The sequence below is a fragment of the Magallana gigas genome, chromosome 3 (genome assembly GCF_963853765.1).
Source record: "Magallana gigas chromosome 3, xbMagGiga1.1, whole genome shotgun sequence".
Classification (NCBI taxonomy): domain Eukaryota; kingdom Metazoa; phylum Mollusca; class Bivalvia; order Ostreida; family Ostreidae; genus Magallana; species Magallana gigas.
In genome coordinates, this window is record NC_088855.1 from 6,650,001 (window position 1) to 6,659,299 (window position 9,299).

Genomic DNA, 9,299 nt, shown 5'->3' on the forward strand with positions numbered 1-9,299 from the left:
TAACTGACTTGCTGCAAATTTGCAGCAAGTCTGCAGCAAACAAATTTGTTTGCAGGAAGAAATGTCATGCTCGCAGATGTTCGCAGCTAGCTGCAACCTTTCTGCGAACATTGCGGCTTTTTATATATCTCTGTCTCCTCTCCTCTCTCTCTCAAGTCACGAGCGGTAATGTCTTAACACTGCCCTCTACAATCTGATTGGACAAAGGTCAGTCAAAACATTACGTAAAACCTTTTCTGGAGTTAACGCCTATTAAACTCTTCCATGTACTTACCTGTATCATAGCAGCTAGCATAGCTGCTAGGTCGTAGATATCTGGGTCTATTGAACGGACTGCGAGGTGTCAGATTTAAGGTTGGAAATATTCAACTAGAGATTATAATTACATTGATATAATTTGTTAATTTCAAACGAAAGTATACATGTTAAAATTCATTATAACTTAAAGGATGAACAAAATATCACTAAGTATGTAGATTTCAAGTTTGTTACAAAGTGGTGACCAAGGTGGCCATTTTGAATTTGATGCTTAGCATTGAATATCAATTATTAATCAATTATTAATTTAAAATGTACACTCTACCACGCTAGTACACAATCTTGTTGCGATGACACCCCCCTTGCCATGATACCTCTTTTTTTTATATCAGGATTACACATGTGCTTGCATGTGGAAGAAGACAAGCTGAAACTTACTGTTAACTATCTGAGTTACCTATATCACCTTTTGGAAATGTATTTGTCCTTTAATAGGTACGCGTAGTAACTGATAATTGTGAAAACCATAGAGGTATGCATGATCTGCGCATAATAACTGCTTATTATAATATTTCTTTTTTCCAACATGCTTTTTGTCTATGATAAAAAGAAAATGGCTTGACTTCAGATCGGAAATTACTCATTTTCTTCATTTCCCTCATCTTCGCTATCCAAGGGTTTCTGATCCGCACCACTTCTCACGAACCCTTGGAATATCGTGCTATCAAAAGTCAGGATTTTTTCCTGGATTTTGATTGGGGTTTACTGAAACCGTTCGACCAACAAAAACAAATGCAAAGCATATCTGATTTAATCGACAATGTTTTCATACTCTTTATTCACGAGAGTCTTTAACTCGAATAGCCCAAAACCCTTATATTTCTAGTCTTTCTGTTTGAGCCTTGCAATGGTGCAATAACAAATACACCTGATTGTGTATCAACAGAGGAATACACAAGTAGATTAAGACTTACCGCTCCCAGTCTTTAGCTACATCTTTCGAGTTTCTATATGCAACATTTCACATTATTCCTATTTATTATCCCCTACCGGTTTCACCGGAGGGGACTATAGCTTTCCTCTGTGTCCATCAGTCCGTCTGTCCGTCCGTCTGTCTGTCTGTCCCTTCAGTTTTCCACGCTTTTTTTTCATTTATGCGTTTGAGGAATAATATGAAATTTGCTGAACAGCTTTAAAATGACGAACTTCAGATCAAATTTACAACTTTGTAGCGTCTGGTTGACATATTTTCGAGAAAATTAATTTTTTATATGCCAATTTTTTAAGGTTCGGGTTCGTTATCGGGCTCGCTGTGTATTGAATAAACGAGGAAAGTATATAGACGGTAATAATATCGTGCATTACTTGTACCATCCATTTTATTGTTTCTAACAAACAAATAAGTTCTGTAAAACAGTGTCAAGGATTGTGTTCTAATTTTAATCGACACGGTTTTTAGCTCACCTGAGCTGAAAGCTTACGTGAGCTATTCTGGTCACATTTTGTCCGTCGTCCGTCCGTCCGTCCGTCTGTAAAATTTTTACATTTTGAACTTCTTCTCTAAAACCGCTTGGCCATTTTCAACCAAATTTGGCACAAAGCATCCTTATGGGAAGGCAAATATAAATTGCAGAAATGAAAGACCTATCTTTATTCATAGCGGAGAAAACCTCGAAACTGTAGAAAAAGGGGGGGGGGGTGCATTTTTAAAATAGTTCTTCACAAGAACTATTAAGACAAATTCAACGTAATTTAGCAAAAATAATCCTTATGGGGAGGAAAATATAAATTGCAAAAATTAAGGGCTAATTTTTTTTCAAATTTGAGTAATTTACGAAAATAATAATAAGACCGAGAGAATGGGGGTCAATCAGTTTGACTTCGGGCTCGATATTTCATATATCGAAAACCAGTTTAGAGGACCAGTCTATGTTAGAAGCAGCCATCTTGAACAAAGATGAATTTGCTTTTTGTGCAACAGTTTACGCGCGAATGGAATATTTGAAACATCCAAAATATATTTGTGCCGTTTATGTGAAGTAAATGTAGGTTAAATCTGTCAATGCGTTGACATTTTCATTTGTGACGGTGGTTTTAGCTTGTTTTGATTATCTTTTATACCATGTTTAGTTTCTTTTTATTTGAACTTGAGAGGAACCATTGTCTTTATTTTGAATTTAAAATTTTTACGTGTAACGTTAGACCGGTAAATCAGACAGCTGATTTTTTACATGTACCTGCGCAAAATCTGATGCACTAACAACATATTATAAAAATACTATTCATTCTGTTGGTACATGTAATTCGGTACGATCTCTACGTAATGGTTGATTAATGCAACATGTTTTATTAAGAAGCTCAGCAAGTTCAATCGAGATTGTTCTCGCTGCTAGAAATATATAAATAAATATATGATGAAAAATTAATTGTGTTTTTTCTTTGTTTTAGTGCATTTTTCTCTTGTTTTAATTGTTTACAAATTTCTGTTTACTAACATTAGAGTCAAGCTTCGAGTTATAAGCAAGATACAGAGCTTTGCGCACAATGCTACTGTATGTTTGTACACAAAGCTGAGGTCATGCTTTAGTTTGTTTATATTTTAAATGCAACTATGCTGAATAGGAAATACCAAGTTGAATGTAATAAACTCATGTGAACAAAAACATGACTCAAACCAAGCTATGTATCTTGCTTATAATTCTACGATTGTCTTGCTAAAAGGATGATATGCTGTAACTACTTTCTGGTGCCCCTTCTTAAACGATGAATTGCATCAAGTCTACAAAAAATTTTGATAGTTTTTCGAACACAAGTAAATAAAAACGACGTCTTTTAAACAGTTTCCATAGTCCTGACACATTTTTATTATGAGGATAGAAGCATTATCGTAGTTATTAAAAAAAATTTGCAACGGTAAATCATCTTTGTTTGTAGACATTTGTTGATATTTAATAAAGATGAAAATAATGGGTGGGCCTTGGTACAATAGAGACATGCCTGCCAATACATTGATTTGAATTATAGCTCTTTAACATATGTGACAACATTTTTTTCAGTTAAGTTTATTCATTAGTCAAGTGAGTAAGGATATGAAACGTCATACGAAATGAATTCATGCCTGGTAAACGACAATCGTTTATAATAGAGAAGGCTTATTAAATTTTTCAATGTTTTTAATTTGAGGAATTAAGCGCATTCATACTGGTGCATTGAGGTTCACTTTTCTTCTTTCACATATACAATTTTTAAAAATGAAATACAATAATTAGTAAGTAGTGGAGGGAGAAAATGTACCTTTATGCTTTCATGTATTTTAATCGTTTTATAAAGTGATTGGAAGGGGGTGGGGGGGCTAAAATGAAGGGAACAGGAAGTTGACTGTGAACACCAACTGAAAATTTAGTTATTTATATGGAATATGATCTTATTTTCGGTAAAAATGGTATTCCATAAAGGTAAATATGTCAAAGATTAAGCATATGCAAAAATAAGTGTAAAATTCGGATATACATCTTTGGTGAATCTACCGAGGGGCCACATGGCACGATATCCTTTGAACGCCCATATACAGCCAGTGTTGCTCAGGTGAGCGATGTGGCCCATTGGGCCTCTTGTTTATAAATACAATGATTAAACAGCCCTTGATAATAAAAACCTGGCCATGTTGGTTTGTAAATATTGAACTTTTCGGATAGCTATATCATTGTATTGAGCTAAAAAAGTAAACCCCACAAATAATCGTATAACGTTAAGGACGATATCTAGATAGCTAGACAGTTATCTTGAATATCAATATTGCAAAATCTTTCATATAAGTAAATATGTCATTTTAGAACTGTAATGAAAAAATTAAACATGTTTCAAGGTATCTCACTACACCTAGACTTATACTTTTTAAGACACTTCGTCACAAGTTGACAGAAATGTTACAATATCGCTCTGGTCATAAATGTTATCTAAAATACAACGATATTACAAGATCAGACGACCAAAGTCAGGAATGAGTAAGTGTTGTGATATTGTTCCTGCACACCTCTCAAGATAACCAAATTGCTTTTTGCCCGAATATGGGGTTCAGCAACTGGCTCATAAACATGTGACTTATTTCTATTCACTTAAAATGATATAGGGGCCATATAGATGGCGTTTGTACTTTTTACCGCACTTAATCAGTGTTGGAGGAATGTGTCTCTTTCGAAGTAAAAGGTATATCCCAATATAAAGCTTGATTAAAAAACGTCTTGCATGTTGTGAAGTTATGGATAATTATATACAGAAAGAAAATGTGACTGAAATTTAAGAGCAAAGAACATAAACTTTCGGTGCATATCAAAGTCTTTCAATGTGATGCATAGCTCTGGTATTATGTTTACCTATAATTATGATGCTGAAGCTTTTCAAAAAGAAATCAATAGCATTCTTTATATATGTTTCCTGTCCGAATTTGGGATTGTTCAGAGAAATACCTCAATGACACATTAACTCCACGGGCCAATGATATTGGTCAGATATGAATGAAATGGTTCTTAATGTTATTTATCTCCCTAATCCAAAGATGCTGAATGAACCAAACCCTTTATCCCTTGTCCAAGTGACATTCCAAGTAATCGCATTGCGAATTATTCCAGTTTCATTGATACGGTCTGAAAAATCCCTGGTCTGAAGAAGGTAGGGATTAAGGATAAATCATTAAGGAGATATGCCTTATAATTAACGTTATCTACCACCCCCTAGAGAAAATCCGAGTAGCAACCTAGTATATAAGCGCCTTCGTGTTATACTTGACAGTCCGCCTACACCCTTGTATGGCGGGATCTTGTTTCTGGAATATTCAATCATACTTTGCATCAACGAGATACGACGACCTTAAACCCTGGACCAAGAGACCTGTTGTATTTTATTGGATATTTATAGGGGAGATTAATCAAGATCGACCCCAATTGGGCTGATTATAAACACGTGATTTGTTTAGGTCAGGAAGCGTTTGACATCCGATTGAGTCTGCGTAGTAAATCGGTGATTTACAGACAGTGGTATGATTAAAAAACCAACATAAGCCAGCTTTAACGTTTAATGTTCTCGGAGAATAATAAATTGGATAATATATAGCTATCTTACATTTTAAACTGAATATTGACCATATATGTATGCTAGATGCATTGACTCGAACACGTGTCTTATAAATCTGTTAAACATTCACCAGATTGATGATCAGAAACTTTATTTTATGAATTCTGATTCGATGCAAGATGTCTGGACCACAACTATAGTCAAGGCCAAAATGTAATGAATTCTGACACATTTCTCTGTAAAGCAATGGAGAATATTAGTGGTAGTTTAAAATAAATCGAGTGTGAGAACTCGTAGATGCATCAAATAAGGATACATGTACAATCACAAAATAAGTTTTGAAAATAAGCGTTAAAATATATCTATTCCTATAATTATAGTTCTTTCATAGCATTGAAGGTTAAATTTTATTATAAACATTCGGCATATGCATGAATATAGTTGGTACGAGAATGTTGAAAGTTACTAAAGATTAGCATGCTTTATAACACTTGAATAGTAGATGGTAGGTATGTTGAATTTTAATGCAGTATCCTCCGCTTGGTGAAATTTGCCGTTATTGTAGTCCCCGCGTTCCACAATGTAAATGAGTCAAATGGTTGGAGAAACAGAACCAATAAACTACTCTTTATAGTAATTCTTTTTTAAAAACGGGTTTCTTTATTTACTAGCCTCGATCATATATCTGTCGCAAATTTAACCAAATCAAATTTATAATATACTTGTATACTGTGAATATTTTAAACATTATTTTGTTTAATCTATATATTAGAAAGAAATATTAGTGATATATAAAGCACAGTTCACGTTAGAAAAAAAGGATGTGAATCGTTCTTGCATGCATTGTATAAACTACCTACAGGTTCTCTTTAGTTTTTTATTTGATCATTGAATAATATGTTGACATGCAACTTATTTATGTCACGTGCAACTTATTTATGTTGACTTGCATATTATTTATGTTGATATGCAACTAATTTATGTTAACATGCAACTTAGTTCTTTTAACATGCGAAATGAATATTCTGTCATGCACCTTTTTATGTGTGCTTGCAACTTTTTATGTTGACATGCATCTTTGTGATATCGACTGGCGAGATTAGTATGTCCACGCACATCCTTTTGGCAGAGATAAGTTGCATGTCAACAGATCTGTTTCTCATGTCGACATAAATAAGATGCATGTCAACAGAAATAAGTTGCATGTCAACATAAATAAGTTGCCTGTTGACACAAATACGTTGCATGTGGACATAGACAAGCAATATCTATCATGTTGAAAGTCACGTGTGGGCGATGTTTAATGTTTTTAGAATTGTATTTTTACAATTCTCATCTAAATGCAATTTTCTTGCATGTCAGCACAATATGTTGCATTCTTGCATATCAACATATTTATGTTGCATATTGACATATTTATGTTGCATATCGGCATATTTTATAAAAAAGCAAAAAAACTTTCACACAAAAGGCAGAAGTATGTCGCTATAACAATCAAAACATGTGATAATATACTAGTATGTAATGCAAGCATTTGATATTGTGTAGATGTGATCGCTAGAAAAATAATGAAACAAAGAATAAATTGCTATTTGTCATTGAAATACAGAAGGCTATATCTATCAAATACGACCAAAGTTTTATGCGACAAAACATTGAAAGTGATCATAAATATTTCTTTCATATAATTAGCCGGTGTTATATTGTGCCTTTTCCCTCTAGCCATCTTTCCCCCGGAAGAATGGCTCTATATAGCAGTTTTCCCCCCGGAAAAATGGCTCTATAGCAGTATTCCCCCCAAATGGCTATATAGCAGTTTTTCCCCCACGGAAAGTTGACTATATAGTGGGTTTTCCCCCTTTTTATAACCAGATTACCCCCAAGGAAAACCTACTATGAAGTGGATTTTCCCCTTTGTTAACATAACGGTCATGTTTATGGCGGACCATTTGTGACAATAATTTGCAATAACTGAAATGATCTTATTTTCTCATAATAAAGGATAATTATGGCATTTATCAATACATTAAATAAAATATATGGTTTTTTCACCCCTGATATGAACAAAGGCACGCGCCTTTAAAACATTCATGTTTCATCATCATTTATTTTACCTTTTGTTACACCTTTTTGGAACACCTTTTACACGGATTTCGGAATGCCTCGAATCTTTCTCATCAAATCGATGCTTATCAATTTATCAAGTTATGAACACGTGCGAACACATTTGAGTGAAAATACGCCGGTTTGGAACTTTGATTTTCCCATGTATTATCATCTATGTATATAAGCTCCTCCCAGAAAACTAACTGACCAATCTTGACTTAATTTTGTAGAGGAAGGAAATAAGAATTGAAAATATATCATTCCCTTCGTACAATAGACTATAATTTTAAATTAATACCGTTAGAATCTTCTGAATATCAAACGAGAGACAGGGTGCAATGATATGATGAAAAACTAAAATGTTTTACTTCGATTGATGGGGTTCTAAATCATGGTAAGGGGTATTATAATTGAATTATGTATTTAAAGCATGTGTAAAGTTAGTATTTACAATTTTGTTTTAAAGTTACGCATATACATATTTTTAAGCACATTTTTGTACGAAACGCGAGGTTTTATGATGTAAACATTTTTTTTTAAAAATAAAACGGCTTCACAACCAGCTCAAAGTCGGTATTTTTGCTGGTTACTTTTAAAAATGTGAAATGGAGCCTGAACTAACCTTATGTATATATTACTAATTGTTAATTTTTCCGCTTTTTAGTTTGCAACGTGATTTATAAATATAAAATTTTGAAAACGATGCCATATAAAACAAGATATACGATTCACCTACCTAAAAATCTTATCACACTATTTGTGTAATATTTTTGCAAAAATATTTATTTGTGTACCAAATTATTTCTTCGAACAATGAAGCAAGGGTTATTTAAAAAAAAAAAAAAAAAAAAACATCTTTTGTGATGAGCTGACTTATTGTTTTTAAATCTAAGCTTGTTCTTCTAATCAATTAACAAGTATATCAAATGCGCTTAGGTTGGTTATTTATTTTTGTTTTTCGGTTGCTACTTTTATAACAACAAAGGTCCCTACCCTGGGGGCTAACATTATCAGTGTCATCTATTAGTGGCATACCACTACCACTGTGAAAATATGGTTAAGTGGTCATCTCTAGAATTTGAAATTCAAGTTCCCACTGATAGAACACCATAAGTTCAATCATTATAATGTGGTTTTAAACATCGAGCCCTGAAACATCGAGGGTCACTTCTCTCAGGGCTGAAATTTTTAGAGTTATCTACAAGTGGTAACATATCATGTAACTTGTCATTTTACTGCCACTGTGAAAATATGGTGATATGGGCATCTCTATTTTATAAAATATTGGACCCTAATGAATATGCACTATAATCATTATAATAGGATTTCAAACATCGGGCTCTGAAATATCGGACACAAAATTTCTCTAAAACAGAGGTTTAGCCTGGATAAAATATGCACACAAACAGACTGATAGACTGGTAGATTTATCAAACAATTCTTAAAACATTTTCACTTACAATTTCAGAACTCAAATTTATACAAATAAGTGTATATCTTGCAAAACCAAGTACTTTTTTTTCAGTTAATTACCTAAATTAAGTTTTATGTGTAATTCCATTGCACACATGTTCAATTTTCAGCATTGTTTATAAAAATAATAAATCGGCAAAACTAAACGTAACCTGTACAGATGGATGCAGATATATGCAACGTGGGAGTGTAGAAACATTGATTTTAATCCTTACTGGATTTCCATAAATATTTTTTATAAAATCTGCACCAAAAACGTGAGGGAGAAACCCTACTATGGAGGAAAAGCTACTATATAGTAACTCCCTCCCCCCCCCCCCCGGGGGGAGGCTGCTATATAGTAGGTTTTCCGGGGGGGAAGCTACTATGGGGGAAAAACTGCTATATAACAC

At 33.6% G+C, this 9,299-nt stretch overlaps 1 protein-coding gene across 1 annotated transcript in view; it reads right to left on the reverse strand.

Moving 5' to 3' along the window:
* Nucleotides 1-28, reverse strand: part of LOC105321702 (double-headed protease inhibitor, submandibular gland) — a 5,184-nt gene extending 5,156 nt beyond the window's left edge. Inside the window, exon 1 of the mRNA XM_066077718.1 lies at nt 1-28. This exon is cut by the window's left edge and continues 120 nt beyond it. The gene's annotated coding sequence lies outside the window, so the exon portion shown is untranslated.
* Between the last annotated feature and the right edge of the window lie 9,271 nt (nt 29-9,299).